The sequence below is a fragment of the Peromyscus leucopus genome, chromosome 1 (assembly GCF_004664715.2).
Source record: "Peromyscus leucopus breed LL Stock chromosome 1, UCI_PerLeu_2.1, whole genome shotgun sequence".
NCBI lineage: Eukaryota > Metazoa > Chordata > Mammalia > Rodentia > Cricetidae > Peromyscus > Peromyscus leucopus.
This window is the reverse complement of record NC_051063.1, coordinates 74,861,705-74,888,970: the sequence shown is the minus strand read 5'-3', so window position 1 is coordinate 74,888,970 and position 27,266 is coordinate 74,861,705. Positions and strand designations below refer to the sequence as shown.

The following is a 27,266-nucleotide window of genomic DNA, read 5'->3' as shown; positions in this document are numbered from 1 at the left end:
TGGGGACCACAGGGGCAGCTCCAGGGCCCTTTATGACCTCTAAGCAGTACAAGTGGACCAATGGGCTTATTCCTCTTAACTCCAAGGTGTCCTTGACTAATTGCCCAAATCCATCAACTATTTCTGAAGATCCTAACCTATTTTGCTACTAGGACAGAGATGCACACAGAAGTCTGTACACATCTGTGTCTTCTTACTGATGGAATCCTCAAAATTCAGGTGTCCACACCAAAGACTGAGGATGTTTTTCAGGAGGACTCACTACTGTAGACGTATTGATGTTCATAGTTGGTATTATTTTGACTTTTTTCTCCTTACTCTTTGGCTCTCTGTGGGGATGGGGTGGGGTAGGGGGTGGGGTGGGGTAGAGGGGTGGGGTGGGCATCCAGCTCCCAAATAAATACACACAGAGTCTTATTCTTACTTACAAATGTCTGGCCTTAGCTTGGTTTGTTTCCAGTTTTTCTCAACCTAAATGATCTCATCTATCTTTTGCCTCTGGGCTTTTACCTTTCTCTATTTTTGTAGATCTTTCTTTACTTCTTTCTGTGTTGCTGGGTATCTGGCCCCTGGAGTCCTCCTCCTTCTCTTGATCCTACATCCTTTTTTTCTCTTTTTCTCCTTCTATTTATTCTCTCTGCCTGCCAGCCCCACCTATCACTTCTCCTGCCTTGCTATTGGACGTTCAGCTCTTTATTAGACCAATCAGGTGTTTTAGACAGGCAAAGAAGCACAGCTTCACAGAGTTAAACAAATGCAATATAAAAGAATGCAATACATCTTGCATTATTAAATAAGCATTTCACGGCATAAACACATGTAACACATCTTAAAATAGTATTTTACAACAGATGTTGACATGTGGTCGAGGAGATGTTTCTTGTTTATCAATATCATGTTTGATATCCCTATATTTCCTGGCCTCTTGGAAGACGGATGAGGCCATTTTGACTAGGGCCGACAACGAGCTCTGAGAGGAAGTAATAAATCTAACTTTCGGGTTGAAGTATAACTTCAGATTGGGATGGGATACCCAAATGCTCCCTTTCCCTTTCGTGGTAATCCTGGGAGCCATACATTCCAGAGAATTCAGTTCCAAGATGCAGGAGCTACTGCTATCCTCCACCCATCCTAGTGACTATGTAGGTCATAGAGCATAGCCTGCCCTGCAGCCCTGACTAACTTACCATGGGTATAGAATAAGCCTTTGCTACCGAGGTCCTGAGGCTTCAGGGTGGTTAGTTTCTGAAGTTAGCCCTGCCTAGCCTGATTGCTAAGGAGGTCCTTGGCCATGGGCTGGAGCTGGCCGTATTTTCTCACAGGCAGGCTGGGTGTCCCATCTTCGCAGGACATCCTTTGTGTGGCCCAGCTGTGAGACCCTTCCTCACTGGAGGAAGGCATTTCCTCCCTTCTTCTGCTTTAGGGAAAAAAGACTCCCAAGTCTAAATAGACCCTTGGTGGCCAACGAAGGGTGTTTCCTTTGGACACAATAGACACTTGATATTTGCAATTATTGTTTATTTTGGGGTCTATTGGTGATTTCAAGATCATGATCATGCATAGGGTGTCTATGAGCTAAGCAGCCACTTGGCATTTATCCTGAGAGGAATCTGCAACCATCAGTGTATGAGTATACCTACCTATAAGTTCAGAGCAAGGAAAAATTAAAGGAGCAAGGTTTTTTTTTTCTTTTCTTCTTCTTCTTCTTCTTCTTCTTCTTCTTCTTCTTCTTCTTCTTCTTCTTCTTCTTCTTCCTCCTCCTCCTCCTCCTCCTCCTCCTCCTCCTCCTCCTCCTCCTCCTCTTCTTCTTCTTCTTCTTCTTTTGAGGCAGGGTTTCTCCGTGTAGTTTTGGTGCCTGTCCCAGATCTCGCTCTGTAGGCCAGGCTGACCTTCAACTAATAGAGATCCGCCTGGCTCTGCCTCCGGAGTGCTGGGATTAAAGGCGTGTGCCACCACCTCCACCGCACTGTTAGGCACTGAGGAACACGCAGGATTGCCTTGTGCGCACCTCTGTGGAAAGGCACCTTCCTTAGCACGCACTGTTTCGTTGACGCTGACCTCAAGGCCAGCAGAGCTATAACCTGTGCCTGAACGGAGCTTATCGAACACATGTGGCTCTCAGCAGGTCACATCAGAGCCTTGTTGCACCTGGGAACATTAGAAAGGCCTTCAGCCGTGCAGGAAGGGGTGGGCATGGGGGGGGCAGGCATTCTCAACAGTGGATTTGTCAGGGAGAGTATACCTCTGGCTAGAATGTGAAAGGATTCTCGTGGACAGTACGAAAGCGGCAGCAGAAGTGTGTGTCCCCAGCCGGGTGTCGCCTCACTCGGTCTGTGCTGGCTGTGAATGTGTTGGTAGCCCAGAGTTCTCATTGCTTTGCACTTGAGTGCTATTGAGCATGAAGAAGTCTTGGTGTTAAGGTTGCAAATTAATTATAGGGAGTAAATGAATTTGCAAACATGGACTCCACAAACAGCGAGGATCGACCACATAGGTATTTGGGCAACCAGAAGAGACCTCATCTGCCCCTCCTTTCTGGAGAGGAGGTAGGTGACTTGCTCCTAAGTGAGTTAATAATTACAGAGAAGAACTCACACTGAGGGGCTACTTATAGCACAATGAAACACTAGTGTAACCACGAGAGGAATGAATTGATGGATATTTACTAATACAGAACATTGTGAAATGAAAATATTGTCCACCCACTGGCCCTGCATCTGTGTAGTCAACTACTCCAGATCAGAAGTATCTGAGGACTGGGGAGGTGGCTCAGCAGGTAGAGGATTTCCCCACAAGTCTGAGGACCTGAGTGATCGAATCCCTAGACCCCACATGAAGCTGGGTACAGTAGCACGCATTTGTAATACCAAAGCAAGACAGGGTGTGGAGACGGAAATCCCTGGAAGCGCTTGAGCCAGCAAGCATGGCATATGTAGCAGGGAACAGTAAAGGAGTCCTTGGGCTAGTGAGATGACTCAGTGGGTAGAGCTGCTAGATGCCAAGTGTCATGACCTGAATTTGATCCCTGGAACCCACATGGTGGAAGGAGAGACCTGACTTCCACAGGTTGTCTTCTGACCTCCACATGTAAACTGTGTGACATGCACACACACACACACACACACACACACACACACACACACACACACCTGAGATTGTCCTCCACACATGCACTGTGGCACACACGCCAACATGCTCACACATACACATGTCATGTGCATATAAAATTTTTGAAACAAAGCCCTTGCATCTGTATTGAGCATAGGCACCTATCATTTTCTTGGTATTCTCTAAAAAATGCAATGTTATATCTCCCTAGCATTCATATTGCATTTGTCATTATAGGCAATATAGAGATAATTTATAGTATACGGGAGAGTGTGTGAGGATTATATACAAATTAGAACACAGTTCCACTTCCTTGTGAATAAAAAAGATCTTCTTTAGGATATGTGATACAGACACACTTGGTTCATGGATAGGAAGATCCTGGACATATTTTAATAAGGTACTGTGTCTACAAATTGCAATGGTAGATGAATTCAGCCGTATCCCCTTTACTCGTTAGTGTTTTCCAAGTTTGTTTCCAGTCAGAGCCCCTTTTATAACTAGAGAAATGTTAGTTTTATGAGTATTTTCATGATGCTCACTGTATGCCAGGTACTAGTCTAACTTGTGTGTGTGTGTGTGTGTGTGTGTGTGTGTGTCACAGGACAATCTCTGTGTCCTTCCCTAGGCACCATGCACCATCCACCTTCCTTTGAGATGGGGTCTCTCATTGGCATCAAACTCTGCAAGTTCATATCCCTACATCCCCAGCCCAACTACTGAATTAGTAAAACCCTATTTAATAATAATAAAACCAGGAAAAAAATCTCCAGATCTTTAGCTTCTTTCCATAGACTCAGAGTGCCCTGGAGGGCCAGTTCCCTCTGACACATCTTGCTGCCATTCTGGGACCAGGAATGTGAGGTGGAGTCTCTGGCCCCAATCCCCCTTGCTCAGAAGTGCTGAGGTCTTGGTCTTCCCAGCCAGGGCAGGATTCCTGGGATTTGGCCACAAGGCCATGGCTAACAGATCCGGGCAGGAATTTTGTCTGTCTCCTTCTCTGTTTTTAAAAGAAATAAGCCTCTGTCTAAGCCGGGTTGAGCCTAATATTATCTGGTTTGCTTCAGCGCCCGAGCAAAGAACGCATGGCTGCTCTTCGGCGATGTGGCTGTCTGGGGAGTGTGGTTTCGGGGAGAGCATGCACTTTGCCCAGAGCCTAGTCTGTGGTCAGCAGGGCCCAAGGTTGTGTGGGATGAGTTTAGCAGATGTCGGCTCATGAGCAGGAGACTTGCTGCTTGTTTTGCTCCAAAGCGGTGCAGTGTTCTATACTCAACCTGTGTTTTCTCATAATTCAGAACAAAACTGAAGAACAACGGCCGAAGGTGTTCATGGGAATGGAGTTCAAGCTCCACTTCTTTCCCAATAGCATTATCCCCTGGTCTCAGCCTCTGCAGTGTGAGGCTTGACAAGCCTTCGATTGGTTGGCTTTTTCCTTCTATGCTACTCTTTGAAATGTATACTGCCTGCTGTGGAAGGTACAGGCTGTGGATGTGGGGTCTCCTGGGCCACACCTGCCTTTGTGACTGGCTACAGCATCGATCCTTTCTATGAGTCTCGTTGGAAGGTTGGATCTGAAAGTTAAGATCTATTATTGGCTTAAAGAGTGCAAGCTGTCGGACTGGGAGACGGTTCACATGTGTAATGCCCAGTTCCTATGTTTAAAAAAGCACTTGAGCATGGTGGTGCCCACTTATAATTTTAGCCCTCTAAAGGCAAATATAGTGGATCCCTTGGGTTCACTGGCCAGCCAGCTTAGCCAAATTGGTGAGTTCCAGGGAAAAGTGAGAGTCCCTGTCTCACAAAACAGCATGGTTTATGAGGAACTACAGCTGAGGTTGTCCTCTGGCCTCCACAGACACATGTACATATGTACACACACCTATACCTAGTCATGCACCTGCAAACACACACACACACACACACACACACACACACACACACACACACACAGGTCATGGCATAGCATTTAGGTCCCAGGTTGGACATCAGAGTATAGCCCTTTCCACGCTCTTTGATGGCAAAGCCCACACGTGGAATGTTTTGGCACTCGAGAAAGGGGACCGGAGGACCGCTACATTGCAGCATCAATGAGTGTGGCTAGGGAGGAATGCATCTCCATGCACAAAGGCAGGAGGCACTCCCCAGTCACACTTGGCATCCCTTGAGGCACTAAGGGAAAGTCAGCTTCCTTTTGGGCCGGGGGACATTGGCGCTCCTAGGATCACAGGGCAGAATTAAGCGGAGTTCAAGGGGGCTGATTCTCCAACATGATGTACACGTAAGTTCCGTGGAAATTCACTGGGGCCGCCGTGATCAAGTTCTCAATCCTCTCCTCCTCTTCCCCCTCCTTTCTCTCAGTGCTTAAGGCGATGCTGGGATCAGAGAGCACCACTCCAACCCAGCTGGGGCTCTGGGATGCTTACAGCTTAATTAGATCCCCTCCTTGCCCTGTCTCAATGCCTCTGCCTCCTGCTCGCTGGGCACCAGGGGCCTGACTGCCAAAGAATCCAGAGCAGCAGCCAGTTGTACTGGTTAACATGCTGCACGGTTTTCCTGACTGTCACATGAGGCTGCACAGAAGCCCAGCCCAGGAGGAGAGGCTTGAGCTTGCTGGCTGTCCTCACTTCCGCTAACGCAGAGCCAGCTCAGGGAGCTGCCTGTCTGGGCTAGCCGAGAGATGAGGTGCCCAGGAATGCTGTGGAGCTGTGCTAGGTGTTAGAGGCTGCAGCACCTGCTGGACAGCCCGGATCAGAAGGCTGGGGGCTGCAGGTGCACTTCCAGGGGTGCTCAGCGGGGTGGGGGAGGGGGCAGCATGGGAAGCACCTGGACTAGACTGTCTCATCCATCGCCAGTAGCAGTAGACGGGAGGATTATCCAGAGAGACAAGGGCTCCTACAGACCTCTAGAAAGGGCTTTGGACTTGTGCAATATTAGAGACAATTGCATAATCACACCTTGGGCCCCTCTCTAGGAAAGGAACAAATCCCCGAGTTGAGTTCTGAGACCCTGTGACTTCCCGGTGGCTTAAAGCATGGGCTGGTCATAGGATGACTAGCTGAAAGCATATTACCTTACCCCAAAGTGAATCCACTCTCCTCTTACCTGCAAAGGAGGAAAATGGGAGGAAGCAGGAAAGAGAGGCCGTAAGCCGGCCAACCGCTGACTTAACCCAGGCTCTGATAGGAGCAAACAGGAAGAGCTTCCTCCCCGTGAGGACCCACCCCTCCACAGCCAGCTTGGTGATCAGAAGCTGAGGTGGGGCTCCAGGCCCACAGAGGAAGGTATGGGCTTCTTTCTCAGAGACAAGTAGTGAAACCCCTAACTGCATGGAATTCATGTTGAATTCTGTCTTTGCACCACAGTGTTCTCTGCCCCAGGGTCAAAGCCACATACTTCTTCATCCATGTCGTAAAAGGGCAAAGTCAGGTGTGGTGCTGCGTGCCTGTGATCCCAGCATTTGAAGGGGGTGTAGGCAAGATGATCAGGAGTTCAAGGTCATCCTTGGCTACATGGGAAGTTCGAGGTCAGTTGAGGGAAAAAAGTGTTCCAGTATTAACAGGAATGTACTTTGAATTTTTATTGCATATTTAGTGTGTGTGCATGCACGTGTGTGCATGAATGTGCCACAGCATGTGTGTTGAAGGTCAGAGGACAATTGGTGGGATTCAGTTTTCTCCTTCCACCACCATGTGGTCCCGGGGACTGAACTCTGGGTGTCTGACTTGGCAGGAAGTGCCTTTACCTGCCGAACCACCTGGTTGATCCTGAAATGTATTTTAATCCAGTAAGTATCCAAGGCCCACAAGGCACGTAACATAGACCCAAAACCCACAAGAAACACTACCACTGATTCTAACTAAAGATGGAGGGCTGCATAGAGGTTCACTGCCGAGCTGAGTCTGTAATGACACAGTGCTCCCTGGGTCCTGCCCGGAAGAGGAGGAAGGGACTGGTGTGGGGGCAGAAGCTCAGAGCTGGACTGTGACCCTGAAGGCCACCCTGAAAAAAGGGGAGAAGGTCTCATTAATTCTGGGAGCCACAGGGCAAGCCTGTAAGTGCAGTTCATGGTTTCTGGCTAGAGTAGGAAATGGCTGGAAGAGCAAAGGAAGTCTTCTCCGGGGATGGCTTCTGCCATGTCGTCCCCACTTCCCAGTCACAGCCACGGGGTGTCCTTTGGCCCAGAGAGCCTCTGTGGTTGTCCCGTCCCGAAGCCAGGGCTATTCTCATAAAGACCCCAGCTGGCTTTGGCCCGAAGTCTGAGGCCAGCTGGAAATCCACAGGCCTAGTTACTCAAGATGCAGTTCAAGGTCTGGCGACACTAAGCAGCACAAAGACATTTATCACAAATGTGGTCACAGGCCTGGTGCCCAGGCCTCTGAAGCAGGAGCCATGGAGCATGTCATGTCATGGGGTTTCCTGGACTGAGGGACCACTGCCAGGACAGTACTGCCAGTGTGTGTGTGTGTGTGTGTGTGTGTGTGTGTGTGTGTGTGTGTACCCTTCTGCTCTCAAGCTCATGCCTGGGAGGGTCCCAGAGGAGCCAAACCAATCTGCTCTGGGTTCTGAGCAAGCCTTTAGCTTGGGCCTTCTTAACATTCCTGGCAGAAAGCCAGCCTCAGAGGCTCTCGGGCACATGGCAGCAGGTTAAAGAAAAAAAAGGGGGGGGGGGACAGTCCAGAGTCCAGGTGAGCAATTCATGCTGTGGCAAGCTCTGTGGGTTCCTCCAAGGAAGTGGCCCGCACCGGTGAGTCATATGCCTGTACCTGCCCATACCTACATAACCTGAGATTATCTGGATTTTCTTTCCATTTGGTCCCAGAAAGGAGCAGTCACACAAAGAGTTCGGCAGAGCAAAGTCACCGGCCTTGACTTTGGATAGAACAGTATCCACAGAGACAAAGAATACTGAATGCTGCCGTCGGGGGTGTGCCGGCACATGTGTGTGCAGGGGAGGGATAGCCCCAGCCTGCTGCTGTGGGTATAGTAGTGTCCCCAGAATGAGGACACAGATTAAAGCTCTCCTCTCTTAGCGATGTGCATGTCACAGTGTAAGAACAACATTTCCTCACATTCATGGCCTTGAACATTTGAAAATAATAAAAAGGGGGAAAAAAAAACTTTGAATTAAAATTTATGGCTGAGTCTGCCTGTCTGGGAGGACCTGGCTTAGTGGGCAGGACTGACGCCAGTCAGGCTGCAGAGGCTGGAAGAAAGGAGACCCCAGCGGAGCTGTCAGCGAGGAGAGATCTCTCCCACAGACCAGTATGGCCTCGGGGCTCTCAGGCTGGTGGACCCAGCTCTGCAAAGCTCCTGGGATACTTGAATGCTCCTGGCTGGTGCTGGAAGATGCTAGAACCTAGGCTATACTGCAGACCAAGCTGACTCTCTAGGGATGGAGCCACTCCCGGGAAAACGTTGTGAAAGGGTTGCTGGGTGAGCTTCATGTGATCCCTGACTTGAGAACAGCCAGGCACAGCCAAAGGCTTCGAGGTCGAGGAGACAGGGAAGAATGTTGTTTCATGCCATGCTGAGGACCACTACAGCCTGCAGGCTAGAGCAGTGACTCTTAGCAATCCACTGCTTGTGGGTTTCACTGACCTTTGAGGGCCTGGGATGGATAGGGAGGTGCATCCATGCACCTTCTGGGCTGTGCTCTGACACACCTGCCTTCCCCACTGGCCTCCGAGCCTGGTCAACACTTCATTTCCGTCGGCAGCACACTGCCTTTCTCTAGCATTCTGCGCTGACCTGACCGCATGTCAAGCTGTGTATTAGGTTTCTATTGCTGATGTAATACAAATCCCAGCAAGCGTCACTCATCCAAGATAGCAGTAGTTTATGTCTGGTGGTTCTGGAGGTCACAAGTGTTGACGTCAAATTGTAGCCAGGTCTGCATTGCTTCAGAATGGGAGAGAGGGCAGGGGAGTCAGCACATTTATGTTCTGGGGGTGTCTATTTCCTTTTCTTCTCCAGTACTGAGAGGCTGGCTGCCTCCCTTGGCTCACAGTTCCTTCCTCTATCACTCTGACCTCTGCATCTGTCTCATGTTCCTATGATTACATGGTGCCCATCAGCTTTCCAGAATAAGAGCTTTAATTCCATCTGCTAAGTTCCACTTGCTATGGAAGGTCACATTCACAGCTTGTGAGAAATCTATGTAGAGATCTTTGGAAGGCATTCCCTCACCCACCACACCATAACAAGAGTCAGGAGAGCCATTATGCAGCACTGCACCCATTTGACAGATGAGAACATGGTGGCCTAGCTGGAGGCTGGCGGGTCCTGAGCAGCAGTGGTATAATCCTGTACACCCCCACCCCCATCATCCTGCACCTGACACCATCTCTTGCAATCACTGACTTCTCCCCTCCCTCCATGAAGCTCCAGATGACTGACTCCTGTCCACCCGAAGGAGGTTATTTCACACACTTAAGTCGGACAGCTGCATGAGAACCCAGCTGCTCATGTAGAATCACAGTCAGGCATTGTAATGGGCCCAGGAAGGAAGGCCAGGCACATTCTGCTCTCTCTACATTGGTGCCCATGATGCCTGGGCTTCTCCAGTGTTCTTAAATAGATCATGTCCCTCACATCCCCAATAAGGAGCAGATTTTTCTTCCATGTGCAATTTGTCTTAATGCTACCATTCTTAATGTTCTTTAGTCATTAATCTTAGTCTTTCCCTCTCAACTCCATGAGGTCATAGGCATGCTCACGTCTCCTCACCAGTGTTGCAGAGTGTCTGTAGTACTTGGATGATTCTGCAACAGAAAAGGCCTCACGGAAACCCAAGGCTCACAGATTCTCTATGCTGTGGCTGAATGCATTAATGCTTTCATCGATTTCCTTCCACACATCCCCATTCACTGAGACGGGGTGACAAGCATCTTTCTTTGTCCATTTTGTATTTGGCCACGTGACTTGCTTAGGCCAATGGAATGAAAATGGATATAGCAGAAGCCAAGTCTGAGGAGCTCTGAAAGTAGTTACATGGATGGGCTCCACTTCTTATTTCCTACCCCTCCCTGCCCCCTGAGGAAAAAACAAGGTGACTTCTTAACATGTGTCTCAGAGGGAGAGGACAAAAGGGATGTAGTCACTTTTGAATGCAAACAAAATTGAAACTGTTGTTGCAAAACAAACAAACAAACAAACAAATAAATAAATAAAACTGGAGATTTTTGTTACTGCACCATAACTTTGCAAGTTCTGACCAATACAGAAATCATTGCCAGACATCTCAGGGCGCATTCAGTTTCCTTCCTCCCAAATGGAGACAGGGTTCCAGATAGAACCCTGGCCCTGTCACCTGCAAGATGTGGGATCTTTTTTAAAATTATTATTTCATTTTAAATATCTTTATTTATGTGTCTGTGTGTGGTTATGTGCACTTGAATGCAGGTACCCATGGGTGCAGGAGGCATTGGATCCCCTGGAGCTGAAACTATGGGCAATTGTGAGCTTTCTGATGTGGGTGCTAGGAACTAAACTTGAGACCTCTACAAGAAGAGTACATGCTCTTAGCCATTGAGCCTTCTCTCCATCTCTCTCTCTCTCTCTCTCTCTCTCTCTCTCTCTCTCTCTCTCAGGAAATAATAATTTCTTCGAAGGGGAAGCCTTCTTTGTTTTATTGTATTTACTTATTTGCAGTTGTATGTGTGTATGTGTGTGGGTGCATGCCTGCCATGGTGTATATGTGGAGCTTGCAGAAGCTGGTTTTCTCCTTACACCGTGTGAACCCTGGGGATTGGCTTCAGGTTCTCAGGCTTAGCAGAAAGCATCTTCATCTGCTGCGCCGTCTCACTGGCCTCGCCTGTCTCTTGAGACAGGGTCCTTCACTGGGATTTGCAGCTTGCTGATTAAGCTGGGCAGGTTGGTCAGTGAGCCCCAGGGATCTGCCTGACTACTTTCCCCATCTCTAGGATTCCTAGTGGATGCCACTCACTTTGCTTCTTATGTGGGTGCTGGGAATCAAACTCGGGTCCTCACGCCTGCATAGCAATCACTTCACTGACCGAGCTTTTGATCATATTAAACTTTGAGATGTATATTTTTACATCTTGTATGCTCTGAACTTGTATGCTTTAAGGAAAAGAGTGAAAATTCTAGAATAAAAAAAACTCAGAAAGCTGTACACAGGTATTAATAGTAGTACTATTTATAATCATCCCTAAAAATGGAAAAGGCACGTGTCTATCAACCAATGAACGAATTATTATTCAACCATTAAATAATATAAGTGATATATTGATACACTATGAAGGAACCTTGAAAATATGAGCGCAAGAATTCAGTTAAAAATGGCTCATACTGCATGATTCTAGTTGTATGGAATACCTCAAACATGCCAGCCCGGAAAGACAGGGAGCAGATTAGTGGATAGCTGAAATGCTGGGAGGCTAGAGAGTGTGGAGAGGCTGTGGAGCAAAGGCTAATGGGCAGGAGCTTCCTCTGAGGGCGATGGAAGTGTTTGAAGTTAGATTGCAGAAACGGTTGTACAATCGTTTCGATGTGCTAAAAGCCATTGATGGGCGCAGCTGACTGCCTTATGCAATGTACACATGTTAGTGTAGATTGTAGACTATGTGAGCCATGCCTCTCTATTAAAGAAAATCTATCTGAGGGTTGTTGGGGCTGAGCAGCCAGGGATTGATGGTTTGTGGAAGGACATGGCCATCTCTTACCTTGCTTTGATCTTCTAATAAATGTCTTGTCTCTTCTGCTGATGCCCCGTGCCCAAGGAAAGAGAAAATTTCTTATTGCTTAGCTGCAGGGAAATGGTTGGGATTTTTTTCAAGGATCAAGGAAGAGGATGCAGTGGGGGAAACCACTGTGCGTGTACAAGAGGACAGAAGTTGTTCTGCAAAGTGTATCTTGTGCTCATAGGCCCCAAGTCCTTGCACGTAGCACTGTCCAGAGCCCCGAGTGCCGAAGGCTTCATTTGGAAGCTCTGCACGAATTTTCCCACCTTCTTTCCCCCTTCTCTTTTGCACCAGTAAAATGGAGGCAAGGGGTGGGTGGTCCTTTCAGTATAGGTGGTCTTTTCTTGCCCTTCAGGCCAGGGAAAGAGGCATGGGTGAAGGAACGGCTGAGGCACACATGAAGATTCTCATGTCTTCCTTCCACACTGCGTACCCCATCAAAGGAGAGGGCTGCCTCTCCACGGGACAAATGCTTGGTGATAGTCCAGCAGCCAAGACAGCAGGAAACCCTAACTCCCCTGCTTCCTTCCTGCGCCCCATCTTCAGCCTTCAGTTCCACTGATCACCAAAGCAACTGTTGGGGTGTCTTCGCAAAACGGAGAAAATGGTAACTACTCCACCCTGGCATTGTGCATGAGCCTGGTGAGCTTAAGATCACCTGGGCAAGATGGTTCAGTGAAGCGCTTGCCTTGCAAGCATTAGGATATGAGTGTGGTCCCAGAACCCACCTTAAACAGCTGGTTGTGGTCACATGACCATGATTATCCTAGTGTGGGGGTGGTAGATATAGGTGGATCTTAGGGGCTCACTAGTCGGCCAGTCCAGCTTAACCGGTGGACTCTGGGCTAATGAGAAACCTTGCCTCAAAAAGAGAAAAAAAAGAGAAGGGAATAAATAGTAGATGGTGGCAGATGGCATCCAAGTTGTCCTTTACCTCCCCCACACTCAAACACCTGTGTGTACTTGTGCAAAAACACAGACTGGGAAATATAATGATGCTGTCCTGATGCTAAATTTGTGGTTTGGGTCTAGGCTGCTAGTACCTAGGCAACTTGAGCTGACAATCCCACACATGCGTGAGTAAACAATCACATCATCATTGGTGTTGAGGGTACTTCATTTTCCTGGACAGTTTTCACTTTCCTTTGAGGAAGGAGGTCTGGTGTTATCTATAGAGAATTTGGAATCTGAGAGCCTTTTCTCGGGGCTTTAGAAGCTTGTTTACTAAGCCCTCCAGTGCCCGGCTTGAAAGGCTCAGCAAAAGACACGAGATTGTCTCAGAACAATCCAGGACTCGGTCAATATTTATAGCCAGGGGCTTCAGCTCAGGTGGCTTCATGAGACTGTTTGAGCCTCCACTTAACCAGTGTACATTGATCATCTGCGGGAGACCTTTCGCCTGCTGGCTCCTCCATCTTTATTATACTGCGCAACCGGGAATACACTTGACTTTCAAAGGCTCAACCTGTGCCATTCAAAGGGAAAACTTCCACCTCAGTTTTAAGCCCTATCTTGTTCTCCTGCAGTCTGAATAAATATTACTCAACAGCCCAAGTTACTTAAGCATCAATCATTTCCACTTCAAGGAGAAGGTAAAGGGAACAAAGATGTAACAGCACGAAAAGCCTGAAACTTAACCTCCAGTGCTGGGCGAATTCCAAGCTTGTTGAGATTAAAGAAACCCTAGAGAGCCCATGTTACCTCAGGGTCACCGGTGTACTCTTTCTCTCAAGGATTACACTTGACAATGAAGCAAGGTACCCCGGAAACCCTGCGCAGGTGGACGGTGGGAGTGTTTACTCTCTTCTGAGAAGTTTCCACAGAGCGTTTGCATTCTTCTCCTCACCGCACTCTCCCTCAGATGGTCTCTAGCCCACTTTCCACCATAGCACCCCCTGGTGCAATCTACTCCCACCGCCTCACTCTTCAGTCCTTCCCTTCTTTGCCTCTACACCAGTGGTTCTCAACCTGTGGGTCTGGGTGACCCCTTTGGGGGTCAGATGACCCTTTCGCAGGAGTCACCTAAAACCATCGGAAAGTACAAATATTACAGTTCATAACAATAGCAAAATTAGTTATGAAATAGCAATGGAAATAATTGTCTGGTCGGGGGTCACCACAACATGGGGAACTGTGTTAAAGGGTTGCAGCATCAGGTGGGTTGAGAACCATTGCTGTCCACGTACCTTGAAGAAGAGTATAAAATGCCCTATAGAGACCATTTGGCCTCCAAAGCAGCTGCTTCCTCTGATCTCATGGATGCCCAGTTTGGGACTCTGAGATGTCCAAGAGCTGGGCAGAGCAGCCATGTTTTTCTACCTGTGCCTCAGACTACCTCTTTTCTACTCATCTGGGGAGCTGGATAACCACCTAAATCTCGAACCCCACCTACCTCTACTGAATCTCTATGTTTTACACAGTCCCAGGTGGGGCTCCTGCCTTTCGACGTCGTGGGTCTGATTTGACAGAGGGGGTGGTGTGTATTTGGAGCTGGAAAAACCTTGCTGAACCGTATTTTTTGGTCTCTAGGTTACAATGCTTTTAAACACAGCTTTCTTGAAAGACAATTCATTCTTGTACGGTGTACAAGTGCCAGGTTTCTAGTTCATTCATAGAGCTGGGAAAGATCTCTACAGTCAGTGTAGTAAACATTTTTACCACGGCAAGAAACACTGTATTAGCTTCCCTTCTTGTTGTGATGATAAGATATCCAAGAAGGAGCAACTTAATGGGGGGGGGGGTTCACTTTGGCTCAGCTTGAGGGTACCACACATTGTGGTGGCCAGGGGTACAAGACAGCTGGTTACATTGCACCCACAGGCAGGGAACAGAGAGGGCTGCTGCTCAGCTCTTTCTCCCTTTTATGTAGTCTGGGGCCCTAGCCCATGAAACATGCTGTCCATATTGAGGTCTTCCCTCCTCTGTTACCCGAAACTGACAGACATGCACAGAGCTTTGTCTCTCGGTGAGTTTAGATCCTGTCAGCGACAATCTATATTAACCACCCTACTCCCTGATTCACTCATAATGCCGCCTCCCAGCTCTAAGCAACCACTGGTCCTTCTGTCCCTATGGATTTGCCTAGTCTAGACATTTCCATATCGATTGAATCATGCAGTACGTGGTCATCTGTGCCTGGCTTCTTCCACACGGTACAGTGTTTTCAGTGCTTGTGTGTTGACATAGATCAGTGCTTCATTTATTCTAGTGGTTGAATCACATTACACTGAATGGATGGACCCTCTTTTTAATTAACCCATTAGCTGATTGGACATTTGGGTTATTTCTATTATGGGGTTATTATGAGTAAGGCCACTCTGGGCATCTGTACATGGTGTTTTGTATGGAGTCTTGCTTTTATTTCTCTTGGGTATATGCCTGTACACAGAGATGCCAGGTTCTGTGATAAATCTACCGGTGGCATTTTGAGAAACTGATAGGTTGTTTTCTGGAGGGAGGGTACCACTTCCTGTTGCCCCCAGTAGTGTGTAGAGATGAGAACTTCCCTGCATCCTTAGCAACACCTGCTTTTTTTTTTTTAAATCACAGAGTGGATGTGAAGAGCTATTTGTGTGTGTGTGGTTTTGGTTGACTTACACTTCTTTAATGAAGGCTGACACCAAGCATCTCCTGTAGTCAGTAGCCTGTATGTCTTTCGATGGGTGTTTACATGGCTTAAGAAAGCATTTAACCCCTATGAGCTTCAATGTCCTTGTGTGTAATTGACAAGGCAATCCAAGTGACTGAAGCAATGAAGCCAGGGTTGCTGACACATAGTAGGCATTAACAAAGGTTACCCCCTCCCCCCATTCTCCCTCCCCGTCCCCGACACACCACTGAGCTAGAAATCATAGGCGCAATTGTGATCCCCAGAATTTCCTTTCCTGTATGGTCCTGGTTGAGAGTCAGCGCAGGAGGTATCTTCAGGGTGGTTGGAATACGTGAGCAGATTGACAACTATTCTGTGGGCTCGCAGCTGTCCAGGAGCCCTAGCAGCTCATGGATAGGACCTGTGACCCACTGTCGCACCTTGTCGGCCTAGGATGTGAGGTACACTTGGCACTGTGTCAATCCCACCCAGGGTGTGGTTTTTAACTTCTCCTAATCCACTGTGGACACTGCAAAGAGCATGTTTCTTCAGCATGTCTCTCACACTATCAGTGTGGGGTGGGATCCCAGCCCGGGCTCCCACTAGTCCTTGTCGATCCCAGCTCCTCTTAGCTCTCCACTCGGGCTCCCATTTCTCCTTGTGGGTCCTGGCTCCTCTTAGCTCTCCATTCACCTTCAACTGTCATCCCAACCCCCCTTCCCTGCTTATCTGGCCCAACTAAATTAACTTCAGGCTCAAGAGTAGAGGCAACTTCCTTCTGGTACTGTATATGACCCACTATCTAAAGAATTCTTGTGCTTTCCACCACCCAGATGGATTCTGCTTCTCGCCTTGAGCCTGTGAGATGCCATCAGGAAGAACAGTTATGGTGCCTTCCTTCTCAAAAACCAAACCAAGAACCCAGGACATTTCCCCCTGGAGAAAGTAAACATGGTGATCTGGGGTTCTTTCCCACACTGGTAACCCCAGTCCCAATCCCAGGAAGCCCCCACTGCTCTTCTTGCATAAGTGTTCTGTGACTGCCAGGTCAACGACCCCGTGCCAAAGTCCCCGAGCCATGTGTTACCTTATACTTCTTTATGTCATTCGTCCGAATGGGTCTCACTGCTCCCTAAATCACTCAGGCATTCTCCCCAGGGGAAAGACCTTTGCTGGAGATGTGGCTGGGCAGGAGGTTTGAAGGCATCTGGTAGCCCAGAGCTCAGTGGAACAGGAAGCTTCATCTTGCCTTCCAAGTTATTCGGGGCACCTTATCCAAGACCATCACTCCCTCTCCACCCACCCCTCAAGGATACCAGGTTTGATCTCCAGGTGGAAGGCCTGGCAATCGCCTGATGTGCCCCAAGCAGGGCTTCGACCCCACTTCATGATGCCTACACTTAGTCTCACTCTCCTCTGAGACCAACTTCTCCCACTTCATGATTTCTGGCTTCCGCCCTTCTCTCCATCCCAGCCCCTCCCTCACTGTGTCTCATCTGACGGTCATCTTCTGTTTCCCTGCCCTCTCTAAAGCTATGAGGGTCGACTCCTCCGCTCCATCTCCCATGGGTCCTCGAAAGCAAGAAAATCTGCACACAGAACACACTTGATGTTGTACTCTCGCACTGGACAGTGAGTGTCACTGCAGAAGAGCTGACTCATGGAGCCACAGAAGGATGGGCTGTTCGCTGTCCAGGGCATTTATCACAAAGGGACACAAAGCTCAAGGTTTCTCTGGATGGAGTCATTTCCCAATGTACATGGAAAGGGTAACTTTGACATCCCCAATGCACCCCTGATTTATGAGGCTTTAGGAACAGGGTCAGGGGAGCATTGGCTGCTGCACGGTGAGTCCAAAGGCACTTCTATTGTGATAGGTAATAAAGATGGAGATCACAGGAGAGGGGTTTAGACTTAGGGTCTGATGTTCCCTCTTCCCTAGACAGGCGACCCCCTCCCCCAGCTCCGACCTTGTCTTTCTGTGTGCACTGTCTGCTCAATGTGTGTAGTTCTGGGCTCGAATTCTATTCCAGATCCGGTGGGGCGGTCACAGGCCATTTGAACACAGCAAACTCAAGTCAAATTCCCTCACCCCTGCCCTACGAGCCTCTTGTCACTGTCGTCTCTGAACTATTTGGGTCCCTGGCATACCTATCCAGGGCACTGTCACACCTCTTCCCCCCCCCCCCCCCCCAGCCTTGAACCCTCCCCCTCATTCTTTGGTAGTCACATCCAACAAAAACCAGCCCTTGATGCCGGCCATTGCTAATGGATCACGGCTTCCTTGTCCTCCCTATCCGACCTTCAGACCTAACGGCCAAGCTCTGGCTCCAAGCCTTCTGTCACCTGCTATAGATCTTTAGCATGTTTCCACAAAAATGTTGAGAACTCCATTCATCCCCCACCTACTCTTCCTTGAAGACCTCCATTCATCCCCCACCAACTCTTCGTTGAAGACCCACTGTACTCTGGACTTAGTGTGTTAGATTAGTGAAGGAGACTCTCGGGGACTCATGTCCCATAGGGAAGACTGTATGACATTGTGCTCTAGGGTAAGAAGTGCCACACATGAGAGAGGAAGGGGACAAAGCCTGGGGCCCTCAGCAAGGGCCCCCATTCTGTCCTGAGGGCCAAGGAAGGTCCCGATACTGGCAAATTAAGTCTAGAATGCTCAGTTACTTTGCAGTCTTATACATCCTTAACCATAGTCCCAGGCTGGCCTGTTCATTCCTCTTCCAGAGCAGACCAACAGCGTGCTTCTAAACATTTCCATTCGTTCTTCTTTCTTGCTCAGCTAATCCTTGCTCCTTTCCTTTCAAACCCCCACTGAGTCTTCAGAACTGTGGAAATCCCACCTCCTCCCTGAATTCACACCCCGCCCCACACGTAACCTCTCTCTCCCTTGCTCTCACACTTTCTAGATGGTATGCTGGAGTAGACTGTGTACATGTTCTTTGTCCCACTGATATGGACACAGGGTTTGTCCATTGATGAGAAAGACCTACCACAAGGGCGCCCATGAAGGTGAGAGTGAGGCAAATTGAGGAAGTTGCCCAATGGACTCTTCTGTCCCAGTCACACTGAAACACACACAGGCCAGATGTAGCAGACTTGGATCGTTCTGTGTTCTGTCACCTCACCTGCTTCCCGACCTGTCTCGGCCAAGTCTCCTTCATCTGACCCACTCACTGTAGGTCCACAGCCAAGGCTTCCAGCCCTGTCCATCTACATATTCCCCCTCACCCACAGAAAGTCTGAATGAAAGCATTCTGGAACGCGGGGAAGGGAAACTTAAATTTATTCCGGGACCAGCACTCTGTGCCATTCTTCTTGACCTGGCTGCTACATTGTTCTCTTTCTCAGCCCCCTGGCAATCTTCACCTCCTAACCTCCTATTTGGACTGGCTAGCAGCCCAATCCATATGACCTCGGCCCCTACTCGGCCTCTTGCACTTGGGCCCCTCTTCTTCAGCTTTGCTTTGGAGAAAGTTTACAAGGGCTGTTTTCCCTTATCTAGTTCAGTTATCTTGATCCCCATTTTCATGTTACATTGTGAGCCATTCTGCCTCCAAGTCTGACGTCGTCGGTGGGGGGAGGGGAGGAAGTTGGAAAGAGGTTTGTTGATGATGGCTATATTTTATTATGTGTGATGGTCATGGGTCTGACAGGCAGTTCATCAAGAGGCTGGGGACAGGAGAGGGAGAAGGACACTAAATACCATGAAGTCACAGGACAAAATATTTTTTCAAAGGGACATCAAAGTCTTTTTTTTTTCCATGCTGTCTTGCCTTGACCCCATTTCACACTGGCAAAATACAAACTGAAATTAAAATAAAAATACCAGGCTGGCTCCATGTAGCTAGCTGGACTGTGCAGCTAAGTCACAGACTCTATTAACATCACTAAATGCAAACATTCCAAGATTTATTTTCCTTGCTTATAATTTTTTTTTGCTTTTCCACTGTTGGGCTGTTTATTTCTAATAATTTGGTAGGAAAAAAAAACATTCGCTCATACCAGTGGAGGTCTTATATGCCGAGCTGCAAACCAGAGCACATTTTATTGTGGAATAAAACCCTTGGAAAACAGGCTCCAGGGGGGCCTGCTGACGGCAAGTTTACAAGCGTAGTACAATTGACGCCATTATAATTAGTTCCCCCCCAAAGTCTTATTTTTCAGGGCGGAGATCTGAATCTTTCTCTTTGCACACGAATATCTCTGGACCAGAGCAGAAACATTATGGAGGGTGAGTCATAGAGCAACTTTGGGCTTTAAAGACTAAGGCAGAGCCTATAAATCTAACCCACATTCTTTTACTGGGAATGACTGACTTTTATGAAAACCGAGGACTGTAAATCAGAAACCTAAATAGCTTACTTTGTGGCAGATAAATACGGATTTATGCAGTGACAGAGCCCTATGTTAACCCTTTCGTGGTGCCATAGAGGACTTGAGGGCTGTGGACGCAGACCGTGTTGCCGGACCCTCAGCCCTGCCTTTCTTCCTGGAGCTGGAGTGGGAGGAGACTGGAGTGGGAGGAGACCAGAGTGGGAGGAGACCGGAGTGGGAGGAGACTGGAGTGGGAGGAGACTGGAGTGGGAGGAGACTGGAGTGGGAGGGGACTGGAGTGGTAAGAGACCGGAGTGGAAGGAGCCCAGAGTGGGAGGAGACTGGAGTGGGAGGAGACCAGAGTGGGAGGAGACTGGAGTGGGAGGGAGTGGTAGGAGATGTTCTCTGGCTAAGGAGGCTTCCCACTGGTCCATCTCAGCTAGGCTGGTGCAGGCCTTCAGGATCCTGGCTCTGGTTATTCCAAGGCTCTACACTAGAAAGGGTTGTGTGGATGCCTGTGGTATGTGTCTCTTCCATCCTGGGCTTCCAAAACCCCCAGACCTCTGAAAAATCACCAGGCTTCCCTGGGCTTGAACCCTCTCATCTGCAAAATGGCATGCTGTAAGAATTAAATTAGCAGTTACATACTAATCTCCCCCACCCCCTGCCCCGTGTGTGTGTGTGTGTGTGTGTGTGCGTGCGTGCTCACCTGTCTGGCCCCCCACACACACCATTTTCCTTTTCTCCCTTTCTCTTTTTCTTCCTTCCCATTCTCTTTCCTTCCCCATCCTTCCCTCACTGGGGACTGAACCTACACCTCAAGCATGCTGGACACCTCGTATACCACCGAGATACATACTCAGCATCACCCCTCTGCCCTCAATAGGTCTCACTAAGATGCCCAGGCCTTGAATTCACTTTGTAGCCCAGGTGGGCCTTGAACTTTGATCCTCCTGCCTCAACTTCCCTAGCAACTGGAATTACAGGCCTCTGCCACCAGCTGGTGTGGCTCTGCATTTCTGGAGCCCAGGAAGGACATGATGCTGGGGTGCTGGGACCATCCAAGGCTGAATGGCAAGCTTGCTTGCAGGAACTGGCAAATGGTACACCCCTCCCAACCCCCCCCACCCCCCACCCCCCGCCATGTTTTCTTCCTCGGTCTTCTCACAGTGGAGTTTTGCAGCTTCAGGCTTCACTCATTCCACGGAAAGATCCATGCCACTGGATGTTCAAATGCTCTGAGCCCCCATGCTGCAGTGGCTACTGGGTTCCCTTGGCTGTCCCTAAGTCCCTGTAGCTGCCATGCACTCCCAGGGGTACAGCCCTGGCCTGACCGCCCAGCCTGGACTGGCCTAGCGCTTTTGTGTTTAAACAAGGCATACCCTGTGTTGCCCTTGCAAACTTTAAAGGAATACTGGGACCTGGTGACCCTGGGAGGGAGGGAAAGGGCATTTATCATTTTTATGTGGCATTTCAAAGCAGGAGACTCCTCTCCTTGGCCAGGAGACAAAGGCCCGCGCTTGGGATTAATGGAAGAACCCCATTTAATCATTAACAATGCTAAAGTGCTTAAAAGGCAGCAATGGACTCCTCGCTCAGCCCCTTGGTGCTGGGGATGCCCTGAGGGTCCGGTGGGATCAACTCAGGTCCTGGGCAGGAGGCTTTCTGCTTAAGCCTGAGGGGGCGGGTGGGTGTCACCCAAGTGACACCAAGCTGTGTTACCTAGCTCCCTTTGTCCTGCGATGGTCACAGCACCTGCTCACTTTCTAGGCTAGCCATGAAGTCCAAAAGGGTAGACAGCCCAAAGCCTAGTGTGCAGCTCGTGGTGTGACGGGAAGCCCCTGGCAAAGTCCCCAAAGCCAGTTCTTCACCTGTCCACAGCCACTGGGACAGGACATGTCACCAGACTTATCCCCAGCAGGGAGAGGCTCCACTCTGTGGTTCCTCTGTGCCACAGCTATCCCAGAGAGAAAGTGCTTCCTGCTGCATTTTCCCAGGTGTCTGGACAAAGACAGCCAGCAGTGCCTGTGGAGAAATCCACCTCCTCTGCCGTCCTCCAGGCCATCTGACCAGGAGGAGCTGAGAGCTGGGCAAGTAAGCTTCAAGCCCTGGGTGCACCTTCTGCGATCGGGGCCACAGGCTTAGGTCCTAACCAGGGGTTCCGGGAGGAAGTGAATAGTGCAATAATATTTGTTGGGTTTCTGCTTATTTTTATGTGTGTGTGTGTGTGTGTGTGTGTGTGTGTGTGTGTGGTGTGTTATTGTAGCTTATCACCATAGCTACTGTTAACTGGACACTAAACTGAGTTTATTACAATCTGAGCAACCTGGGAAGCCCGCACCTGATCCAAAGGCCATTTTCAATTTAGAAAACAATATCCTTTGTCTGTCCTACTCTGTTCCCCCACCATAGGAGGCCGTCCGGACTCTGAGCTGAAGAGACAGGCTTTACCTTATTAATGCATTGCCAATTTCAATAGGATTGGGAGGTGCCAGTACCCCCCTTCCCCGTCAGCTGACCCCATGTGACTGTGTGGAGTTGATTACTTGTTCTTATTGTTGTAGAATGCACATTGTACTCTTGTTTGTGGTCACTTTCTATGTAAAACACCCAGATATCGATTTTTTTCTGTCCATCTTTAACACTACCCCTTTCAAATTATCAATAAAACAAATGGCTTAAAAAAAAAATCATACAGCTGTCCTGGCAGAAGACAGCTGGGGCAAAAGTCATGAGGATGGTTCGCGCGAATCACAAGGTGTGGGATCTCAGACTAACCAACTAGTTCAAGGTGACGGGGTACCCAGACCTGCACCCATCTCCAGCCCGGAGCAGCCGCTCAAGCGGAAGCCTAGCCAAGCCTCCAAGTACACCTGATTTTCAGTAATCCTGCAGGCCAGGTCATGGTGGCATCCGTCACTTAGAGTCCTTGGTATGTTCAGAAAGTAGGAGCTGAGCCGCTGTGAGGGCCCCAAAGACACTCCATGGCAGAAGGGAGTGGGCCTGCCCCAGGGTGCCCAGCACACACAGCTGACCTTTTCTGCCTCCCTGTGGGAAAATTCCACAGCGGAGATAAGATCAGGTTGCTAGGGGCTTGTAAGGGGCCTAGGAGCAGGGTGGAGAAAACCCAGGTATCCTATTTGGGGCTCACTCTGGAGTTTCTGCAAAGCCTGCTGAGACAAGATCCTCCTGGTGCTAGCACCCATCTGGGATTCCAGGGGGCAGGAGGCAAAGGATGTCTGGGAGAAACTTGAGCTCCTGCTTTGGGCTCAAGGCGTATCCATTTCCCGCTTTCTCTCCCAGGACAGACCCAAGCAGCTATAGGTAGTATGTGTTTACCTTCAGAGTGCTTTCAATGTGTAGGTGCTGAATGACTCTTGAGAGATCTGACCACCCTTCATGGGATGGCCCACTCTTGGGAGGTAGAAAAGAAAGCTATGTTCTCTCTTGACAGCCAAGCCATGTATCTTCACAGTTCAGATATTACTTTTATGGTTCTTATTGCCCCCTTAGTTCCCCATCTCTGCAGAGTTGCCCTGGTGGTACACCTGTAGCATGAATCTTAAAGAGTCTTATTAATAAAATCAAACCTGAGGCCAGTTATTGGGGTGAATGCTGGAAGATCAGAGAAGCAGAACAAGCCACAGCTTCCTCACTTTGCCAGTTCCTCAGCTGGTCTTGTTTCCTCAGACTGGAAGTCTCTGAGTCCTCATCCAAATGAATCTCAGCTGAACTGTGCTGCTCCAAGCCTAAAAGCTTAACCAGCCAAATGCTTAACCAGCTTAATGCTTAACCAGCCAAATGCTGCTAGTTTCTGGTCTTCACGCCTTATATATTTTTCTGCTTTCTGCCATTACTCCCTGGGATTAAAGGCTCACTTCTTGGGATTAAAGGCGTGTGTCACCATGCCTGGCTGTTTCCAATGTGGCCTTGAACTCACAGAGATTCAGAGGGATTTCTGCCTCTGGAATGCTAGGACTAAAGGCATGTGCTACCACTGCCTATCCTCTATGTTTAGTATTGTGGCTGTTCTCTTCTCTGACCCCAGATAAGTCTATTAGCATGCACAATATTTTGGGGAATATAATACCACCACGTGCACCTGCTCTTGCAGGGCACAGGATGATGGGGAGAGCTGTTGCATTACAAAAAGGCAGGCCAGGGAACGTCTACCTTGAGCTCAGTTGCTTGCCTGTTCTAGTTCAGCTTTTCTTTGGAGAGAAGACAAAAAGCAACACACACAACAATAAAACCAACCAGAGAGTCTGGCTGCCTTAGGGTGTCAGGCACCACCCAAGTAGGAGGCACCATGCAAGAGTTTATTTCTGATGCAGTCTGCCAGATGCTTCCATAGGCCCTTCTCAGCACCCTCAGTAGAGACCCAAATCAGTATTCTAACAAATGATAGTGTGTGGGTGGGTGGGTGGGGGTGACATTCCTGCTCCTCAAGAAGCCTGACTTACAACTCCTGAAAGAGCTATTCTATTCTATTCTGTGACTTCCCTAACTTACAAACATGAGTTGACATTCATGTTACATAAAACATTGTCTTATTAAATTCCAAACAAGCTATAGGAAACATTTGGGCTTCCTGCCCCACACCTCTGTGTGTGTGCATGCGTGTGTGAAACAAAGGCCTTACACATTACATATGCTAGGCAAAGGGTTTCTTGTCTTGAATCCAGACTGGTCAATGGTCAAATACGACATTTTAGTTTTTATAAAATACTCCTTGTCTCAAAATGGGACAGTTGGTCACCCCACTTGAACTGCTGAATCCTATTCTGCTCTCGTTATTTTCTGTCTCACTCTAATTAGTGATGCATTTATTAGAAACTGTATTCATGACTTAACTTTCCTAATAATGCTAATACCAATATTGTTAATAGTAATATTGAAACCAACACACCTCCATTACACAGGACCGAGACAAAGCATTCCCTTTCATCTGAGTGCTAAAGTAGACCTGGGACTGACTCCGCAAATGAGTGTGGCAGAGTCTTGGGAATTCTTGCTGCTTGGGACACCAGGCTGCTAAGGCCTTTCTCTTCCCAATCAAAAACCTCATCACCACTCATGTAATTCCTTGGCCTTACTACACTCCCTAAACAAGTGGACCCCCACTGTAGGTTGTGCCCAGCTTGAATCGTTTTTCAAGAACTGCCATAAAACCATATGGCTCAAACTTAAAACCTTGTTGGCAGCCAAGGCCGCAAGGGTCAGACCTACTCATTCCCACAAGTCTAATAAACTTTGCAGGGGCCCTTGTTCAGATGCTGACAGCCGACATCTTTCCCCAATTTTAGTGAGGAGTTATCTGGCACTCACAGAGACCAATATTTATTTGTTTGTTTGTTTGGCTGGTTTGTTTCAATGAGCAGTGAGCATTTACCATTCTAGGAACCTGCTACGTGCTGGGTATGGTGTTCAATACGTCACATAGTGATTTCATTTAATCTTTTTGCTCTTTCTGTTTTTACAGTGCTGGGAACGGAATCCAAAGTCTCATGAGTGCCAGGCAAGAACTCTACCACAGAGTACATCTCCGGGCTTCATTTAATCTTGACAATAAGCCTTATTTTGGAAATGAGGATACTGGAGTTTAGGGACATTAAGTAACTTACAGAAGACGAAGCAGCTAGTTATGAAAAAGCAGATTAAAACCTCACTCCAGCTGGGGATGTAGCTCAACAAGCAAGAAGAATGTTCGCCTGGCATGCACGAAGCCCTGGGTTCAATCCCCAATACTCCATAAACCAGGCTTATGTGCAGGTCTGGCTTCAATCTCCAGAACCTCAGGGGGAAGGGAACAGTTCAGTGCTTGTCCTGTTTCACATGTCCTTTCAGTCTGCACTCTTGGCACTTTGGGGACTTACTGATGGCAGAGGGACCAAGTCCCAAAGACAGAAAGTACCCTGTGTGCCTGCAGCCTTTCATGACTGAGCCACCAGTTCAAGGCCTCTTTATGGAGCTCTTCTTCTGCCTTCAGGCTGCGGTTCTCCCACCCATTTCACTCCAGAGCCGTGGGACTGAACATGCCAGTATGGTAAACTACATACCCAGAGCCAGGAAAACAATTCCTGCTTGCCCATCTTGCCCCAGCTTAGCCCAGCAGGTCTGCTGGCTCCCTTAGAAACCACAGGGAAAGCTCCTGTACCGTCTCCTCCCGGATCACTGTCCATTCTAGCTAGTGAAGCCCAAGGGCCAGCATGAAATCAGCTCTGCTCTGCCACCATGATGGTCCCAGCAGCAACTTCTGTGGCACCGACAGGCTGAGTAGCTGGGCTGAAGCTGATGACGGGTGCCCTGTCTCCTCATGCCATGCCCACCATTTGAGTGGAGCTGGTGGCTTAGTTTCTTCCAAAGTCTAAAGTGGCCTAAAACTGCCTGTTTGCACATGGGCCTATATACACAGGCCCATGTACATAGGCACGCACATGTGTGCACAGACGTACACATACATGGGCATGCACACACACACACACACACACATACACACACACACACACACACACACACACACACACACACACGCGGAAAAAGAAAATGGGGCTCCATTCAGTGTCCTCCTGAAGGAATGATTGGGGATAATGCAGAGGACAGCCTGGCAGACTGTTAGAGAGAGGAGGAAGGGGCTGGGAGGAGGTAGGAGGGGCTTCAGCAGCTCAGCAGGTCACAACTGGCTTGCAGTTTGTTTTTGAAATTATGGTCTTATTTTCCATGTAGTTAAATCCTCTCTTTGTGGGATGTTTTAGGTATTCATTTGTATGACCATAGGTGCCCTCAAAACCCGGAGCAGCTGTACAGCTCCTGCTCATTTTGTTCCTTTGAGCTCCTGCTTGATGCCAGCCCTGTCCCTGCGAACGCTGATCTAGTCCTCGGATTTCACCTTTTCCAGGGTGCCCAGTAAGTGGACTGCTGCAGGTGACGGCCCGCTAAGACTGATTTCTTCCGCTTAGTGCCACACATCTGAGATCCAACCAGGTTGCTGCGTAGGTCAGGGAAGGTTCCACTTTACTGATAAGTCATGTCTATTTACTGTTCCCACTTTAGTACCCAGATTCTCACCGGTTGAAGGAGATCTGGATTATTTTCAGTTTGAAGTCTTTTTGAATAAAGCTATAATTGTCTTTGTGCAGAACCTTGAGTGAATGTGTTTCGTTTAAACGTCTCAGTGCAATCGATGAGGCCTCAACCAGCTACAAATTATCACAGGACAAACTTTCAAACAGTTTTTCTTTTTCTTTTCTTTTCTTTCTTTCTTTTTTTTTTGGTTTTTCGAGACAGGGTTTCTCTGTAGCTTTGCACCTTTCCTGGATCTCGCTCTGTAGACCAGGCTGACCTTGAACTCACAGAGATCCGCCTGGCTCTGCCTCCTGAGTGCTTGGATTAAAGGCGTGCGCCACCACTGCCCGGCCAAACTGTTTTTCTAGAGTGGCTGTGATGCTGTGCCTTCCCCTTGGGAAGGCAAGAGAGTTCCAGAAGCTTTGCAGCATTCCAGCACTTAGGATTGCCATTGGTCCTTTAACTTCCAATAG

General features: G+C 48.6%; 1 long non-coding RNA gene across 1 annotated transcript; it reads left to right on the top strand.

The window, feature by feature from the left end:
• The first annotated feature begins 21,165 nt into the window (after positions 1-21,165).
• On the top strand, positions 21,166-26,869 carry LOC119088856. Its single transcript, XR_005092592.1, has 2 exons — positions 21,166-21,822; positions 25,211-26,869. It is a non-coding gene; the product is annotated as an uncharacterized LOC119088856 (long non-coding RNA).
• The last annotated feature ends 397 nt before the right edge of the window (positions 26,870-27,266 follow it).